General features: G+C 41.9%; 1 long non-coding RNA gene across 3 annotated transcripts; it reads right to left on the reverse strand.

The window, feature by feature from the left end:
• Positions 1-622: 622 nt before the first annotated feature.
• LOC101678274 lies at positions 623-18759 on the reverse strand. Of its 3 annotated transcripts, XR_199992.3 has the most exons (5): positions 18487-18758; positions 12206-12418; positions 11693-12095; positions 9367-9598; positions 623-2175 (listed from the first exon to the last, which is right to left on the reverse strand). It is a non-coding gene; the product is annotated as an uncharacterized LOC101678274 (long non-coding RNA). The 3 variants fall into 3 exon arrangements; XR_001180716.2 differs by having other exon boundaries at positions 11693-12400; positions 18487-18759; XR_001180713.2 differs by having other exon boundaries at positions 11693-12418; positions 18487-18759.
• Positions 18760-20003: the final 1244 nt, after the last annotated feature.

Below are 20003 nucleotides of genomic sequence, written 5' to 3' on the forward strand. Positions count from 1 at the left end.
ACATTTTCCCATTGTTCAGCCATATAATTCCTTGTATGAACTGGAATATCTTACAAGAAATGTTAAAATGAACTTGGGTGGCTTGGGAAGAGGCTGGGTTGTTACTAGTGGGATTATTGTTGTTGTTATTATTATTATTATTAACATATGATCTCTGACAATAAGAGTTTCTCCCCCTTCCCAAACCATACACCTATATTTTACTAGTAATTGGAATGACAACCACTAGATTGTGAATGTTCACGGCGTTATAAAAAACTATTCAGGGGCGCCTGGGTGGCTCAGTGGGTTAAAGCCTCTGCCTTCAGCTCAGGTCATGATCCCAGGGTCCTGGGATCGAGCCCCACATCGGGCTCTCTGCTCAGCAGGGACCCTGCTTTCCCCTCTCTCTCTTTGCCTACCACTCTACTTGTGATTTCCGTCTGTCAAATAGATGAATAAAAATCTTTTAAAAAATAAAAAAAAAGCCTCTGCCTTCAGCTTGGGTCATGATCCCAGGGTCCTGGGATCTCTCAGCAGAGAGCCTGCATCCTATTCTCTTGCTGCCTGCCTCTCTGCTTGCTTGTGATCTCTGTCAAATAAATAAAACCTTTTAAAAAAAAGAAAAAACCTGTACAAAGGGTTTGATGTAGATGTTCATTTAAACTTTTATCACATGCCTCTAAGATACATGGTAGTCAGTGTCTTTTGCAGATAAGGAAGTTGACGCACAGAGGAGAAAGGAAGAGAGGGAAGTGACTTCTTATTACGTCACTATGAGAACAGCAGGTTGGGCCTAAATTCGAACCTATGTCTGACTGATTCTGAGGCCCAGACAGTCAACCACTTTGCTAGGCTGCAGGCTCCTGTCTAGAATTTGGAAGGCGCTGTCCTGCTGAATAAATGTGAATGTTGGAACACAAACCCAGAGGATATATACAGCGATGCCCCCAAACCCCAGGATTGAAATCAGCACGGGAATCCCCAGCTCCCCTTGTATCTCCCATGGTGCTGCCTCCATGAGACACATGGCTGGGGCATTTGATTCGAAGTCCTGGTGGAGTTTCCATTTTCTGGGTTCATGTGGCAACATAAGCTTCCAGTCTTGGGTTGCAACATTGAGTTCCCACTGCAAGATTAGCATCCATCACCGGAGGCCCCAGCAGAGCTGCAAAAGTTTGGAAGTCTACATTTCGTGAAGGGGCAATGACAAATGTCTACTCATACTGTGGTTTTGTGATTTGATGTGGGACATGTTTCTGGAAACTTAGCCTCAAATCTGTTTCTACAGCAATCCGCCCCCCACCACAGTGATTCTACGAGCTACCCATTTCCCTTATTAAATCCCTTTTCTGCCTAAACTTACTTGAGTGGATTCTATTGTTTGCAACAATACACATAGAGGAAAGACAAATGGACAGAAAGCATATATTTGCCCTTTCCTTGGGATTGTTTCTCTGGTGAACTGTCGTTCTATGCCACCATAGAAACTGTCCAACTTCCCCCAGAAAGCCCTGAGGTTATTCTATGGGAAATATATCTAACATCTCCCTTTATGGTGTGGAAGTCAGAAAACAGAAGCTTGGAACTCTGAAGAGCTTCTCTAGTTGGTGAAAAAGGAACGAGAGTTTCAACTCTCCCAGTGGAAGCCTCATCCACAATGAATAAAGATCTGTTCTGTTATTGGCAGGTTTGAAAACATGGTTCTTTACAATAATGCCCAAATGCCCGCTGGGAGTGAAAAACACGAAATCGTTCACAATGGTTTCCCACTTCCCTAGACTTGTGTTTACTGCTCTCTGCTGATTCCACACATTTCCAGATAAATTCAGGCTCCACTTCATTTCACTAAAGCAAAATCTGTTCAGCTATGTCCGTAGTTGAGTAGAAAAGCTTCCCACTCCAAGGTTATTTGTATTCAAGCTCAAGGCATTCGGGCCAGAGCTGAAGAGTTGGAGTGTACCGTGGCTTTGACCAAGGCCAAGCAGAAAGCTGAGAGAACCCAACCACAGCGGATATGAAGGTCCTTCAGGATACCAGGCTCACCGGGAGCATTCAGCAAACCATGGGCGAGGCAGATAGGTAGATGAACAGGGGGGCATGCCACAGGAAAAGCTTGAGCCCAGTGAGATAAGCAAGTGGTAGCGTGTGATCCAGGAGCTCGGACAACAAATAATGGTTCTATTTTCTCCCAACCTGAAAGAAGTCATATAGAACACGGTCAAACATAACTTCCATTTAAAGTTGCACTGCAAATTCATTTAGCCATGAAGCAAGACAAAGTTAGATGCCTTAGAAATTCATAATGTCTCTTTGGGGTCATAATGTACTACTTAATAGCTTACTCCTCCAGAGTTTATAAATTCTGGTGGAAGTTGTTTTTTTGGTTTGTTTGTTTGTGTGCGTGTGTGTGCTTGTTGGCTTTTAATAGCAACCTTCTGCTATTCCTGAAAAATAAGAACACAAGCCTGTGTTCTTGAAAAAAACAAAAGGGACGAGATACTTGACAAACTAGAATTTCTAAATTCCCTTACAGTAATTCCAAACTATGGTGAGTTATGGTAAGCTCTAGTGTCTCCACTATGTTTTCTTTTTTCCCCTTGTTAACATCCAAAAGGCAGAAATCCAACCTTAAAGGAAGCAACATATGATACAAAGGAAGTCTCAGATTGGAATACAGAAGGCAGTCCAGCACAATTTTCAAGTTTAGGAAAAATATGCACACACACACACACACACACACATACACGTTTTTAATTTTTTTGTAGAAGTTACCAAATATAGCATTAAAATTTGTGTACCCTTCAACTTCTGAATCTTATCCTATCCCCCCAAAGTCACTTGTGTGTCAGGCATGTTCACATTCCTGAGGACACAGCAAAAGTGCACGATTTTTGATCCAATAGCTTCATTTCTAAGCAATCCATGCAAGCCAGGCAAAATTATATAGGCAGCCAAAATATATGCAGAAGATTATTTCTAAGAGCAACGATTAGAAATAACCTACATACTCATAACCCGTATTATGAAAATTATAATAAATTCTTACAATGAATGTTATATAATCATTGAAAATACAAATTTTGAAGAATATTTGATACTGAAACTTGTTTACGAAGTAAAAAAGTAGCATCAACAAAACACATGACAGTGGTCCTACTTTTTCCTCACAGATTTCATGTGAAATAAGGCCGGAAGAGAAAAATGCCAAAGTATTTTCAGCCATAGAATTTTCAATGAGTTTCTCTTTTGTTCTTTATGGTTCTCCCAATTTTCCTTATTAATATATAATATTTTTTTGTGATTGGAAAAATCAGTAGAGCTGCCTTATATGGACTGAAACAAAACCAAACACTAACCAGGCAACACTTCTTCATTTCCTGACGTGGTCTGACACTCAGAGAAGTGATAAACTCTTCTGACTCAAGGTAGATTTGCTAGGGGGTGGGGGTGAGGGGAGTAAGAGGGCCATGTTTGTATCAGTGGAACAATGTGGAGGATGGAGGTCACCGTGGTGAGTAATCTATGAAAAAACACTTTATCATGAAGTAATTAGCTTCATATTCTGAGAGCAGCTTCTACAATGTAACAGAAATCTATTTGCCCTAAAGAAGGGCTACATTAGGATTAACTAGAAATTACCTCTTATATTCCTGACAACCCCAGTTCTCAACTGTCATTCTCTCTTGTGATTTTTGCTCTAATATCTCTGCAAAGCCCCCTTCTACTGTAAAGACGCCCGTGTCTTCATGGACCTGTCTTGTTTCCTGGGTGTTTACCATGACAGTCTCCGTGCCTTATACTTCTAGGTGAAAAGCCTGGGAATTTGGTCTTACAGTGGAGAAGAATAGTCAAGGGTTTTTTCCTGTCCCCCAAAATCCAATAATTCTAAATACTCTGTGGATTTAGTTGTGTAAGTTTATTTATATATATATATATTTTTTTAAGATTTTATTTATTTATTTGACAGAGAGATCACAAGTAGGCAGAGAGGCAGGCAGAGAGAGAGAGGAGGAAGCAGGCTCCCTGCTGAGCAAAGGCTCTATCCCAGGACTCTGGGATCATGACCTGAGCAGAAGGCAGAGGCTTTAACCCACTGAGCCACCCAGGCACCCCGCGATAAGTTTATTGAATGTGATGAGGAAGACATAAATGTTGCTGCTGACCATGATGATGATAAACTGCCCAGTCTCCTTAACTGCAAAGTGAGAAAATACTTACTTTACAGGACTTGGAGGCGAGAAGATAATGAGAGGCTTGTATAAAAAGTTCACAGTAGTGTCTGGCAATGAGTAACTTTTAAGTTATGTGTTCCATTGTGATAACTAGTTCCTGGAAAATAGATTGTTTGAAAGGAAGAAAGTAATACACAGCTATGTGCATACAACGCCCATGGAATCATCCAGGGGCAGCGTAAGAGCATGGACTCATGCTTGGGTCTGCATTTCTCTGTTGTGAAACATTGGCCAAATGACTGAATTTCTCCACAGCTCACTTTCCCCCCATGGAAAGTGGAGTTCCTGGGGTGTTAGGAGGATTAGGCCGAGTATCAAGGAGAAGGCCTGGCAAACAGTAATCACGATAGGTAATCCCTAAGGTAAATATCTTCCTATTCCGACTTGTTTCACAATAACACACATGAAATTGCCTAGGGTAGAGCACTTCTAGCTCTGTGAAGTTTGCTCGGGTGCCCAGAGTTAGGAGCTTTCAGCTCTGGGACCCCATACCCTACCCAAAGAGATTTCTTATACATACACTGAATCCCTCCGACTTTCCATAACCAATCTAGCTCCCGATGGTGCCTTGTTCATTTCTGGACCCCCAAAACCTAGCACCCTGTATGCCCACACTAAATGTTTCATGCCACTAGAAACAGACTTACTGAGAAATACTCTTTGTGACTATGGACAATGGCTTTTATTTATGTACAATAATATAATAAAAATTAATATTCTTAATATTAATCCCCTATCCCCCACCACGCACACATTTAATGTACTCTTTAGGGAAGTTTTGGAAGAGGGGACACATTATATCTCACTCACTAAAATGTATTAAAAATCTGTATTCTTTTTAATAAAACATATATAAAATGTTAGAATTCTAGCAATGAAAATTATATCAGGTACTGGAATTACTTTACTCTGCCTAATTAGACATTTCCATTATTGGAATTTGGACTTCTAAGAACTTATGCAGAAGCTATGTAACCAGTGACTTTTATGGCGCTAAGAACAAAAACAAATTTCCAAGGGCTCTGGCTCACACTGCACACTCTGGGTAGGCAGAGCAGGGACTCCGTGGGAACAGCAAAAACTGCCTTGGACTTGGCAGACCTGGGGCCTGGCTTCTGGATCAGGTGAACCTGGGGAAGTCACCGCACCTCTCCGTATCTGATTTCCTTCTTTGCATAGCAATGGGGCTGCCGGACCGGTCTAGAATTTAGGCTAAAATGGAAGGCAATTACTTCCGAGTAATTTCGGCCCTATTTGGGGATGGGGGGGGGGCAGGAGGGTTGGCAAATGATAAGGAGGAAGTGAGGTGGTGCCTTTCATTCAATGAGTAACGAAAGTGTCTCCGGCTTGAAAATTTCTGGACGAAGTTTCTAGATGTATCTAAAGCGGTGTTCCCTGTCTGCATTTTCCTACACAGCTCCGAGCCACCCTTCAACATCGCAGTGGACGTTCCCAGGCAAAGTCTTTCAAGCCGTTCAGCTAGGCACCACCGCCTTCCCATATCAAAGGGGGCTTCCTGCTGAGTTTGTTTACACCATTAAATTTCCTCACATGTAAAGCCGGGAGAATTTTTCCAGGTGTTCAAATTCCTGGAGGGTGGGGAAAGTGCCGAGGCCTATATTAGATCAATACCACGCTAGAGTGAAACACAAAGAACCTTTTTCACGGTGTTGCCCCCTCTGGAGATCTTTATTTTGAAGGCAGCCTTGGCAGGGCCCACAGGGCCGGCTGTCACTCTCCTGGGACCCCGACCGCCCGACTGGGGCGGTCCCGGATCTCCCCGGCGGGCGGCCGCCGCGCAGACCCCCGGCACCGCCTGCAGCCGACCTGCGCCTCGCGCAAGATGGTCGCGCGGGGCTCACCTGCCGCGCGCACCTGTACCTCCCGGCGTGCGGGTCGCCCGCGGCAGGGTCAGAGCGCGAGGGGGAGGACAGCTCCCCCTCTTTAAATAAGAAGGGAGGGCGATTCCAATCCCGAGCTACAGGTAGAAATGCGAGCGGGATCCTGGGCTTCTCCGAGCCAGGTGAAAAGAGCTGGCAAGGTCACCCATTCAGTCACCAGGTGGTGCATTTAATTTAAAAGGACTGTTAACCTTGTTTATACAAAATAACACCAATATGCAGAGAAGCAGTAAATCCATTGTCGTTAAACAGCGGGGAGCCGCCGGCGCTGGCAGCCTGCCCACCGGCGACGTGAACTCGGCTGGCACCGAGCGGGGAGCGGCGCGGGCCGGGCCGGGCCTGCGATCCCCGCCGGCCGCGCCAGAGAAGGCCCGAGCGGTGCCCTCGGTGCCCTCCAGATGACTCTTTGCATTCTTGTCAAATATATTTAGAACAAGAGGTGTCCACTTAAAGAGAAACATTTGTTAATCACTTCAATGCAGGCGCTTGGCAGCCCTCCAGTTTCACCTTTATAAATATGTAGGATCGGTTTCCAGCTAAGCCGGGGAACTCCGGAGCAACTTCTCTTTCTCTCCATGTCCCCTCGAATTGACCTAAGGTGAACGTCCCTAGCACCTTATTAATTCCCGATCCCAGCGGGTTTCCCCGAGTCAATGCCAGCCTTCCATCGGAACGTTGACGGAGATGAATTAATGATGCCCGCAACCCAGAGAAGGAGAGGGGTGCTCCTTTAAGCAAAGGGACAGATTAAAGTTAAATTCCTGCGGACTGCGGCGCTGGTGTCGACATCCGCCTTGTTTACCAGCAGCTGTCCCCGTTAACGACACTCTGATAACTTGCGGAGGCCGCCCCGCGGTAAGGGAGTGAGGCCGGCCGATCAAGGGGCCTCTGTGTAGATAACCCAGTCCTGGACCCCGCGCATTCTAACTCCCCTGCATTTGAGAGTCGCTGAAACTGTCGGGAAAAGGCAAACCCTGGGCGCCGAGGTTTTCCCTCTCCGATCTGGAGAGTTCACAGCGTCCACCCCGCGGCCGCAGCGGCCGGCACTCCGCGGGGCTGGTGAGCGTCCCAGGATGGGGGTAGGGGAAAGGGATACCAGGAGGGGAGGAGGGGCGGCTGGTGGGCAAGGCCAGGAGGTCAGCGCTAGGCGTCTTGGAGAACTCTTCATTTTGTTCCGGAAATACTCAGGCGTCCCCACCCCCAACCAGACTTGGTAAGCGACAGGGCTGGGACGAGGTTACCCAATTACTAGGCTTTGAGGGTCCATTCAGCACGTGGGTTGACCGCGGGAGAATTGCTTTTAATACTTGGGACAATCTCCCTCCCGCTTCAGATTGTGATGTTGTAGGAGACCTGGCCGGGCATGCAAGCTGATATTCTGATCTTACAGCTGAGAAAACAGGTGTCCCGGAAGCAAAGGCGCTTGCCTCAAGTCCACTAGCAAGCGGAGTGGTAGGATGAGAGTGGGGCAGGGGGGTTGGGAGGGGCAGGTCCCTGTCCACTATTCTTGTCAGACAGAGGGATACAAAATATTATACACATTTTATAATATATCTACACAATACAGTCCTAGAACATACCGTATGTATCTACATCAGGCTAGGAAGAGAAATTTAAATATTACATATATATAATGCATATATATGTCTTATATAATAGACATAAGTTTGTATAAAGGTAGGCATATATCTTTAAATTTTCTCTTCCTGGCCTGATGTAATGGGCAGACAGGGGCTATCCCCGCTCAGAGAATGCCACAACCCTCACCTGGCTCAGATCCCATCCTGGTAGATCCCTGGGCTGCCCTCCAGACCGCCCCCACCCTGATTACTTCATGAATACAATCCATTTAAAGATCAACAGTCCTGGAATCCCATAATCTTTTTCATGCTCTAACTAGTCGAGCAGACATACCTCCAATAAGGCAAATGCAGAGAACAAATTTACTTCTGCGTTTAGAAAGGGAAGATAATGTGAAACTAAATGATCTAATTTCCATTCACCTCAGTTTTCTCACCTGTGGGATGTCCCACATCCCACCCAAGAGATTTTGAGAGGTGAAAAAAAAAAAAGAAGACAGGCTAAGTATTTTGAGATGCTCAGAAGAAAGGTGTTCACATTTTTATCTATGTGATTTCCTCAGGAAAGTTCTTTTCAGTATCTTAAAGGATAAACTGCTATAATGTATTTTCCGGTGGCCCACAACAACTTGAAGTTTATCACTCATAATTCCAGCCTGTAGGGACTCCACAAGTTTCTCTTTATAGTAAGGTACTATAAAATTATTCTTTGTATAAAATTTAAATGTAACCCCTAATCTTTTTATTGGCATTTCTTTATCAGCTGTGATGGGTAGAAGTGTACCCCCTAAATGAATATGTTGAGGTACATCTGAAAAAAGGACCTTATTTGGGGACAGGGTCTTTACAGAGATAATCAGTTAAAATGAGTTCTTCAGGATAGGGGCCCTAATCTAATATGACTGATGTCCTTATACAGAAGGGAAATCAGACACAGAGATACATATAGAGGGAAGAAGATGTCTTCCAATGGCCACAGAGAGGAGCCTGAGACAGAGTCTTCCTCATGGCCCTCCCAGGGAGCAAGAGCTGCCAACACCTTGATTTTGGACTTCCAGCCTCCAGAGCTGTGAGACTCTAACTTTCTGTCTTTTAAGCCACCCAGTCTGTGATGCTTTGTTACAGAACCCCACAAACATCATACCAATCACTTTAAAAAAGATTTTATCTTTTTTTTTTTTTTTTTGAGAGAAAGAGAGAGTGCATGTGCACACGTGGGGGTAGGGGAAGGCAGAAGGAGAGGGACAAGCAACTGAGCAGGGAGCCCAATGCAGGAGCTCAATCCCAGAACCCCAAGATCATGACCTGAGCTGAAGGCAGATGCTTAACTGACTGAGCCACCCAGTTGTCCCTATGCCAACCAATTTTAACCATCTCGGTAACTTCAAAAATCCCCTAGAATCGATAATTTAAAAACTTATAAGACAATTTAGATGGCCTAAAATTAGGTGTTATCTGTAATGGGAGGCAAACAGAACTAATAGTTATTATGTATCTACTCGATCCCGATCAAGATTTGGGGAACTTCATATATCTTTGTTCATTTTAATTGTTTAACCATGTTTTCAATAATAAAATTTTATCTAACGCAATAGAAGCACATTTTTTACAATGAAAACATTTACAGTAAACATGAGTAATTTAAATGAGTACCAATTATAGGGATTGTACCTTGCTTAGCATATTTCATCAAATTACATATTGTAGAAGGTAGAATCTTCTCTCCATTATGAGCAATGCTATTTGTTGAATTCTTCTCCATCATTTCACCCACATTTTTTATGTATAATTGATGGTTGAGAAGTTTATAGTAGGTTTTGTCAAGGACCCAGTTGTGAGCAGAGATTACAAATAGGCACAGTCAGTCAAGAAGGTTTATCAAGTAGGTATTCTGGAGAAAGTCCTAGAAGGAGAAAGGAAAGATACAGAGGTTGAACCTCCTACTCCTGTCTTTGGGTAGCTAAGAGTCGAACTGGTAAAAAAGGTCTAACAGCAAGTCAAGAAAGCAAATTAAAACAATACTTCCAAACAATGCCTCATCAATCCAAAAGAAAACAAATTCAAGATAGGGGACCAGAGATCCCTTATACCAGCAACACTAAGTCCCAGGTCGTACCAGATATCCAAGCATCATTGGTAAATGCACCATCTTTCACTCCCCAAAATGTCCAGCTTTAATGGAAAAAGCTTGTAGTAACCCTAGAGTTTCTCAACCTCCAGGCTTTTCACATTTTAAGCTGGCTAAGTCTTTGTTGTGGGGGGCAGTCCTGTGCTTTGCAGTGTGTTCCTTGGCCTCTTCCAATCGATGTCATTAGCATGGCTCTCACCCAGTTGGGACAGCCAAAACTGGCCTCAGATATTCCCAAATGTCCCCTGGGTGGGGAGCAAAATAACCCCCAGTTATTTTGCTAGAGAATCAGTGTTCTAGCCCAAGATTATATAAAGGTTAGAAGAGGTATGTTCAGGAATGATGATTAACAAAACCACCTTGAAAAGGTTCAGTTTCAACATGAATTGGCTGAAGATAGAGGAGGGCATCCTGCACATATGATGAAAATGGAGTAGAGCAAGTTGTAAGAAGAACAAGAGAAGGAAGTCACCAGGAGTAGATGGGGCATTAAACAAGTGAACCAACCTGTTTACCATGCTATAGCTCTACCCAAGTACCCATCGAGAATGTTTTAAAAATCAGTGTGTTGTTAAAATTGCTTAATTCGTAGGCATTCACAGAGGCTCTGAAGAATAGGGAAGGGGGTTAAGACTCACTCCTCCTTACTTTGAATTAATCTTTAATTAGTGTGGGTGTCTTCATCAAAATAAAGTGATCTTCATCTGCTTTCTTTCATTTAGTTGTTAGGCAATCACGTCGAATAATGGATTTTCTAAACTGGTTGATGTTTAATGGAGGTCTATCAGTGTGACTCGGAATATCAGCTATGGTACAATCCCTCAAAATGAAGACTTATGCTTTTCTGGGGCACTTGGGTGGCTCAGTTGGTTAAAGCTTCTGCTTTTGGCTCAGGTCACGATCTCAGGATCCTGAGATCGAGTCCTGCATCGGACTCTCTGGTCAGTGGGGAGCTTGCTTCCTCCTCGCTCTCTGCCTGCCTCTCTGCCCTACTAGGGATCGCTGTCTGTCAAATAAATAAATAAAATCTTTAAAAAAAAAAAAAAAAGAAGAAGACTAACGTTTTTAATTTTTGTTTAAGTCTCTCCTAGGCCAGGATATTCAATATCTAGAGACAGGCTTTCTTCCCATCTCATTTCGATCTCCCTTCTTCTCTAGAGGACTCGGTAAATTCAGCTCACACATGCAGCTAGAAGGAAGTTATCTGGTTACAAGGAGATCGCCATGAAGACATGAGTGGTACCGCTTATTAACATTACTTACTTCTCTTTGCCCTCTACCTCATTCAGCCAACTGGGGAAAAACAAAATCCTCGCAGCTCTGGGCTTGTGGAAGAGAATATTCATTTCAATGTAATCACCTGGGATTTGTACAAAGGAGAATTAATATGTCCACAGAGAGAGATAGGACGCAAGCTATGCCATAAAGTATGATTTTTTTTTTTTTTTTTTTTTTTTTGCCTGTCCGAGTTGGACCAGCATTGTGCCTTACATCTACAATTTCAATGCATCAACCCCCAAAACCCAGAGGTAGGAGATGTTTTATAACTCCATCACTCAGGTGACGAAAGGGAAGGACGATCAAGAAACAGCTTGCCCAAGGTAAGGTGGCTAGGAAATAATATGGCTACAACCCGTACCCGGGTCTACCTTATCTTTCCACTAACACAAGTAATTCAAAGCACACTTAGCTATGTAACTTAAGAAAACGAGGAGATCACATTCCCAGGCTACTCCACAGAAGACAAGGTGAACCCTAGGTCAAAGAGAGGTACCAAGGCTTTCAGGTTCCCAGGATGCCAGCTCTCATCAGCACCCTGCAGTGTGCTAAATGACGCCCCCTCCTCCAGGAGCAGTAGCTGAACATTACCTTGTTGTTTGAAAGACTTAATGACTCCAGTTCCAACCCTCAGGATGTAAACATTATGCTAGGCTGTGGCTTTAAATGATCATTTCCAGCATAGATGATATTGCAAAAAGTTCAAGGAGAAGCAGATGAGTTCACTGGGATCTGAGCCCAGACGTTTTTCTCTTGCTCGTGCTTCCTTGCGTTCTCAGAGGACACAGCCAGCTCTGCTCCACTGGACACCGTCTTATTCCTGGATGGGTCCCTTGTCTACGTGCAGAGCACCTCGTGGAAGGTCCCAGGAAAGCAAGCATGCAAGGGGGCGAGGAGGCTGGAGGGTTTCACATGTTGCATCTTGTCCCTCATGTTTCTGCTCATCCCGTAGTTCTAGGAGAGGGTTTGCAGTAGGAAGGTAGATCGGCCCAGTCTGTTTCCACAGGAAAACAGGAATGTGAGGGAGCCCTTAAATCTCGTGACGGGGCCCATAAACATCTAAATGTATGCCGATATCTACGTATTGCTTCAACAAATACTTACCCACCTCCCGGAAACAGAATCTGTCTTTATAGGGCAAAACAGAAGCCACCAAGGGGCAAATACAGGAGGTCAAAGGATTGTCCAGGTCAAGGAGATGGGATGGTTTATACTGTGTCCACTCCAGGGTCTTCCCAAGGAGATAAGATCTTGAGTGCAGAAAGCCAGGTAAAGTACAGGAATGACACAGAAGAGTATCTGTGGGAAAAGAATGTTCTAGAGAGAGGGAAGCATAAGTAAGAACAAAAATCCCCACAGAAGGAGGCCATTGGTGGAAGAATGGAGGAGATTGTCAATGAATGAACTACTGGGATAGTTTTTTTTTTTTTTACTTTTTTTTTTAACTTCATTAATCTTAACTGCTATATAGTATTCCTTGCAGGAATAAACTGTGTTCATGAATTCGTCTGTTAACTGACGTTCAGGTTGTTTCCAGTTATCATTCGATGTCATAAGCTATGAGGTACAGGGTATCATTTTCTGTAATGTAATACACCAGGACGTGGAATTGCTGGTCATAGTGAATGAGATTCTGCTGCTTCAATACATATTATAAAATTAGTCTCCACAGTGATTGTTCTAATCTACAGCCCCTGCAACAGTATATGAAAACTCCCCTTTCCTCACATTTTCTCTATCTTTTTTTTTTTTTTTTTTTTTGGCAATCTGTTGAGTTTGAAACAATCTGTCTTTGTCATTTTTACTTAAGATATTATTTACTTTATTTACTTAACAGAGAGAGACACAGCGAGAGAGGGAACCCTCCCCCCCCCCCGACAAGCAGGGAGCCTGATGCAGGGCTCGATCCCATGATCCTGGGATCATGACCCCAGCCAAAGACAGATGCCTAAGGATTCAACCACCCCAGCACCCCTGTCATTGTATTTTAATCTGCATCCCCATCATCACAGAGCAAGGGAAAGAGGTTCATTTTTTCCAGATATTTCTTGTTGATTCAGATTTCCTGATTCAGATTGATGTTCATATCCTTTGCTCATTTTTCCAAGGCCTACTTATCTTTGATTAATTTTGAAGACTTTTTTAATATGTCCTTAATAGGAATGAGAAGTATTAAAATCTATAATCTTAGAATGTAGGTGTTAAAAATATTATGGGATGTCTGTAAACAAAGAGAAGAGTTTTCACAGAATAATTTTAGTTTAATCAAATTCATTCATCTTTTTCAGGTTTACACTTTTCATATTTAAAAAATTATTTCCTCTCATGACATCATAAATATATTCTCTTTCATTTCTGTCTAAGAATTTCAGGGCCCCCAGGGGGCTCAGTCACTCAAGCATCTGCCTTTGGCTCAGTCCATGATCCCAGGGTCCTGGGATCAAGTCTGTCATCGGCTCCCTGCTCAGCAGGGAGCCTGCTTCTCCCTCTCTGTGCCACTCCCCCTGCTTGTACTCTCTCTCTCCCACTGTTAAATAAATAAAATCTTTAAAAGAAAAAGAATTTTAAAGCTTTGTTTCCTGATTTTAAGATCTGATGTTTATTTTTGTATATCTATATCTGTTTCCTTTCAAAAGCAAGCGTGTTCTCTCCCCACTGGTGTGTAAGACCACCTCTTATCCCCTCCCTATGTCTATGTGGGTCTGTTTCAGGCATCTCTAGCCTACCACTAGAATAGCGTTTTGAGGATGATAGCCTTAAAATAATTGCATCCTTAAATGGGTGTGTGCTGCTTATTATTCTTTCTCTTCAAAAGCACCTGAACTATTTTGGGTCCTGACTCTTTAAGATGCATGAACTAGTTCCATATGAACTCACTAGCTCTGTGGGAAAAAGGAAAAAAAAAGAAAGAAAGAAAAAGTTGAGATTTTAATGAAAAATTTAGATTAGTTTTGGGATAATTGATCTCTTTAGGAAAATAAGTCTTCTCATCTATGTACTGTATCTCCATTTATATAACTCCTTTTTTGTGTCTTTTCAATACTGTTGTACCATAATCTCCATTCAGATCATCTATTTCTTTTCTTAGATTTATTCTTCAATACCTGGTGGGTATTGGGCATGGAATCCTTGAAAGATTACATTTTCTGATCAGTTAGGCTGGTATTTAACCACACAATTAATTGCATGTATTGATATTTAAATTTTGACCTTGTATCTGTCAAATTTCCAAAATTCTTTTACACTATCAAAAAAAAAGAAAAAAAGAAAAGAAAAGAAACTGTCTATAATCCTGCTCATTATTTCATTCTAATAATATGGTTCATATTTCTTTTACTTATATAATGTTATATCTAGGACCTAGAGATAGTAATAGGGAACCTCATTGTCTGTCCTTTTCTGCACTTTGAAGGGAATATTCATGATACTTTTACCTCAAACGTGATTTTTAAGTGTTTGTACAAAGATTTATCAAATTAAGAAAGTTCCTTTTGGTTCCAAAAAGCTCAAGGAATTCTGATAATACTTGTGGAAATTCAATTATCATTCCTGGACTGGTATCAGGCATGAAATGAATGTGGTCCATTCTCCATCAACAGAATGATAAATAGTAACAATATAAATGTCTAAATGTTCATACTTTTTATAGATGACATACTTGCTAATTGCTCTTCTGTGGGCTAATATTTGAAATTTAGTAGTAGAAGAATGTAACATTTTCTATAAAAACAGTCTCTTTGGATTTAGAATAGTCTCTTTTGAGCATCATCACTAGCGTTTAGCTTTGATCCCTAGAGAGCTGAAACTCTATCTCTTGTTTCACAAAAGCAATACAGAGAGCTCAAAATGCAGAAAATTATATATTAGAAGATTCTCACAGAAAGTATGAAGCTAGAAGACTATACTAAGTTCTGGGTTTTGTTTTGGTTTGTTTTGCTTTTTTAAGATTTTACTTATTCATTTGACACAGGAGAGAGATCACAAGTAGGCAGAGCAGCAGGCAGAGAGAGGGGGGAAAGCAGGTTCCCTGCTGAACAGAGAAACCAATGCGGGGCTCGATTCCAGGACCCTGAGACCATGACCCGAGCTGAAGGCAGAGGAATAACCCACTGAGCCACTCAGGTGTCCCCTAAGTTCTGTTTTCAAATCTCTTATTCTAACAGCAGCTCAGAAATAACTTGGGGGGTTCAAGAGGCCTATCAAAGTAAGGTCCACATTTCTAGATTAATTTACTTGAAATAAGTATGTTTTTCAGTAACTTTGTTGAAAGGTCCAAAAATATTTACAAGTCTTTATTTTGTTTGGATTTTACTATTAGTCACACTCACTTCTCTAAGGATGGAAATTGACATATTTTTAGCTAAATATAACTGAAATTGGAAAATGATACAGTAACTTACAAACTTCCAGGAATGCGGTATACACTGTTTGCAGGAAAGTGAGAAAGAGAGAGACAGATTACTGGAAATATACTGAGGTAATCCACAGAGTCAAAGAAATAACTAAATGAACAAGGTACCTCAAAGGGTCTCAAGCAATAGAGCCAGAGGCACAATACCATTTTCTCTCATTCTCACCTCTTCCATTCATCTCTCATGTTTCTCATCTCTGCTTCTCTTTCTGAGCCTTTCACCAGTAGTGGAGAACTTTCTCCAGTAATGGAGAGCACAGATGTCCTGGATAATGTCTGAGAGGTTCCCCGAGATCACCCTGAGTTTCAACAATTCCTTAGTAGAGGACTCCCAGGACAGAGAAAAGTTGTTATACTTGTGGTTATAGTTTTTATCACAGAGAAAGGCTATAGACTAAAATCAGCAAAAGGAAGAGGCACATAAGGCAGGACCCAACACAGGCTAAGGCATGGAGCTTCCAATTGTTCTCTCGCAGTGGAGTGGTGGGGATAGAACATATTACTCAAGCAGAGAATGTCAATTATCATATAGTTTCACTTACTTGTGGAGCATAAGGAATGACATGGAGGACATGGGGAGATGGAGAGGAGAAGTGAGTTGGGGGAAATCGGAGAGGGAGATGAACCATGAGAGACTGTGGACTCTGAGAAACAAACTGAGGGTTTTGGAGGGGAAGGGGGTGGGGTTGGGTGAGTCTGGTGGTGGGTGCTAAGGAGGGCACGTATTGCATGGAGCACTGGGTGTGGTGCATAAACAATGGATCTTGGAACACTGAAAAGAAATAAAATAAAATAAAATAAAATAAATAAAAATAATAAAAGAAAGAACATATTACTCTAAGTGACAATTGTGGCAACATGTACAAAATACTGTCAACCAGGAAAGCTCACTCAAACTTTGTCATCCAGAGTTTATTAGGAGCTGGCTATGTAAAGAGGCTGGTCACTCATGTGAATAACCTTAGTCTCTAGTCCGTCTAGAACTAGGACTGGTACCACATGGCTCAAGGCCTTCCACCAAAAATGACATGGTTAGCATCAGATATCTGGCCTGGCTCAAGACCTCTAGGTAAACAAAGACACTCTTATCAGGCAGGACCCTCCAAGGCTTTAGAGATTACCTCCTTGGAGCTGAGGGCAAATGATCCAACCTCTCCGTAGGCAAGGTTAGTCCTTCATTGCACATCCTGAGTCATGACATCACGTCTTTATCAACCCAGGAAGGAAGAACTGTATTCTCTGCTAGTTGCAGGAAAACAAATCCCAGGAAAGAATTCTGACAGGTCGCGCTTGGGCCAGATGGCCCCCCCCACCCCCGCTCTGTGCCAGTCACTCCGCTTTCAGGGAATGGGGAATATGATCCTCCCCATTTGTGTCACGTGTTCTGCTTTGAAGTCAGGGAACTGGGCCAGTTACCGGAACCATGTCAAGGTGTCAATGAAAATAACTACAATTATTGCAACAACAGCCGTGGATATTAAAAGGGAAAAAGGCATAAAGTATAATCTGGTTCTTCTTGTTTTGTTTTTTAAGATTTTATTTGTTTATTTGAGAGAGAGGGAGAGAGATAGGGACAGAGAGCATGAGTGGGAGGCAGGGAGAGGGAAGGGGAGTAGCAGACTCCCTACTGAGCAGAGAGCCTGGGACACGGAGCTCCACCGGGAGTTCCCTGGGACCATGACCTGAGCCGAAGGCAGACGTTTAACTGATTGAGCTACTCAGGCACTCCTGGTTCTTCTTATTTTAGATTAAGTTTTGTTTGCTCAATCTAGGGATCCATAGATCTAAGGCAAGCAGGTATTCTGATAAGTTAGCCAATTGTCTGTGGGAGATCAGATAGATGCAGTCAATTCTTTCGTATTTGTGTTATCAGCAGGAGAAAATATGTCAAAACAGCCAAGTAAGGGAGATTTTTATTTTTTCACAATTTTTGCCGCTCTAACTCTAACTCAGACTGTTTTACGAATGTTTGTTTTGTGCACTATGATTCCTGCTTGTGGTTAGAACTAAAATTCCAGTTTGATTATTATAACTCAAAAGTATTATGAGTTTTAAAACAACAGGAAGGTATTAGAATTTGGATTTTAAAAATGTCACATTTTTCATAGCAACCGTTTCAATTATTACCCTATGGTTTAATTCTGTACTTATTAATGCTTTTAGAAAGAATAAATCTTAATATGGAAAACTCTGAGAAGCTCTATCACACTGAAAAGAAATATGTCCTTAAAAGCATTCCCTTAAACCCGTTTCCTGTAAACAAAATGACCCCAGATATTCCTTGAAGTGATTCTCTAACTCAACTCTGGTAATAGAGTTTCCTGAGATTAAAAAAATATATATATATTTCTTACTCAAAAAAAGTGTCCTAGATTTAACAGGATACCACAGCACATAGGTCTGTGGCTCCTGTGATTTTAACTGAGTTCATCAAGAAACTAGATTCAAAGTAAATATTAGTACATAAATAAAACTACCTAATTAAGCTATGTACTTGGCTGAGGGCAGGCTAAAAAAAAATGATAACAATAATTATTATAATTAAAAATCACCTAGCCTCACAATAATCCAATTTTCACATACTTATTTTACAAATGTGAAAGATGCCTGTCAAAGAGTAGCACGCTCTTTGTGGCCCCAGGGCTTTACGTAATGGGTGTCAATGAAGAGATTCAAATTCAAGGCTCCCTCCAAAGCTCTGTGCTTAATCAGGTCACCTGAGGAAGACAAGGTCACTTCAGGAAATCATTATTGGACTCAGGATCCCCTCAATACTGGTTCTGTACCACACTCAACTCAGGGCTTTCAGAGATCAAGCAGATTTTTCCTATATTCCCCCCGTCTGCCATGATAGTCCATGGATTCCAACCTTTACCCCTCTAAGCACGTGGTGCTGTAGAGAAGGTAGAGAGGAAGGAGACAGGAAAATTGTTACCTCTGGAGAGGGACATTTAAGACTCAGTTCAAATCTTACCTTCTCCCCAAGCCTTCCCGATTGTCTCAGGGCAAGAGTTGTCTCAGGGCAACCACCTTGCCAAAGATCTGCCAGGTTCTGCTTGGCAGACAGCCGGAGTCTCTCCATCCATGGCTCCCAAGGCCTGTGAATGTTAAGCTTCATCTACTCCCCAACGGGACAGGCCTTTGTCAGGACAGTCACAACGCAAGACACAAACATTATCCATGGCGACAGTTTCATTTAGACCTTGTTAGCGGTAAAGACAGTTCTGATAACATTTTTTAAACCATCTAGTTATTTGTACATTTTCAAGAAGTTGTATGTTTATTTTTCTTAGTGGCTTAAGTTCAATTGTTGCTATTTATCTCGAAGTAAGACTAAATATTTTTATATTTGGAATGACAAGCTGATACGGTCCAAATTCTTTTGCCTCGCCAAATTCCAATTTTTTTTTATAAGGGTGAAGTTTGCAAATTTATTTTGGAAAGGCAAGTTGCCCCAGAAAGCCATTCTCAGGCTAAGTGGATTTATAAAGTCTATATTTTTTTTAGGCTGTTAATCCTTTTTCCAATTCTGTAATGCTCATAACATATTAAAAAAAAAAAAGAAAGAAAGAAAAAAGAAAGAAAGAGGAAAAGTAAGCAGACCCAAGACATGCCAAAAATAAAAACTAAAGGTTTCAAGTCTTTACAGATTGTCTGTCCTCTCATTGGTGTTTCAAGAAAGTTTTATTGGAGAAAGCAAAATAATTCTATCACCAGTGATATCTTGAGTTCACAAAGGGACTTTTTTGTAAAGCCCTCAAATTAACTTTTCATTTAGTTTCAGTGTAAGTAAGTAAGTAAAATAAATAGATGACAATAATAACATTAGCACGCTTCTCCAACACTCACTGTGTATCAGACACTTGATGCCTATCATCTCATTTAATCCCCACAGAAAGGCAATTTTAATTACCTACTTACAAAGAAAGAAACTGAAATTTGGAGAAAGGGAGTAACCGGTTAAAAGGAAAGAGAGGTGATTAGGATTTAAAGCCGGGTTGTACATCTCAAAGCGTAAATACTGAGCTCAGGCAATTCCGCCTAAAGGGGGGCTGATGGCCAAGGCTATCCTGGGGAGTGAGGCCTGGAGCAGAGCCTCTCTCCCTCTCCACCTGACCTCACACCATCAAAGGCTAAGGGTCACAAGCCTGTTGCCCATCTGGTTCATGTCCATCTAGGAGAGGATTAGAGATGTGTTGTTGTTCATGGAAACCCTTCTTTAGCTACTAGATTCAGCTATGATAGTAATAAAACTACACACATTATTTCAAGTGAAGTCATTAGAATTAGACCTTCTTTTTCAAGACCTGACTTGAGCATGAAACCTTGTATCTTCAGGCCAAAATTGATTCACTCACAGCAAGGATTATACATGGCTCCATACCCCATTTAATGTTTTCTTAATTTCGTCTACATAGGATCCTGGAATTTAGAGTTTTGAAAAAGACCTGTGAGATTCATCCTGTGAATTTCAGTAGAAGAATTTCTTTC

Source organism: Mustela putorius, unplaced genomic scaffold, assembly GCF_011764305.1.
Source record: "Mustela putorius furo isolate JIRA1106 unplaced genomic scaffold, ASM1176430v1.1 tig00003972_pilon_pilon_pilon, whole genome shotgun sequence".
NCBI classification, from domain to species: domain Eukaryota; kingdom Metazoa; phylum Chordata; class Mammalia; order Carnivora; family Mustelidae; genus Mustela; species Mustela putorius.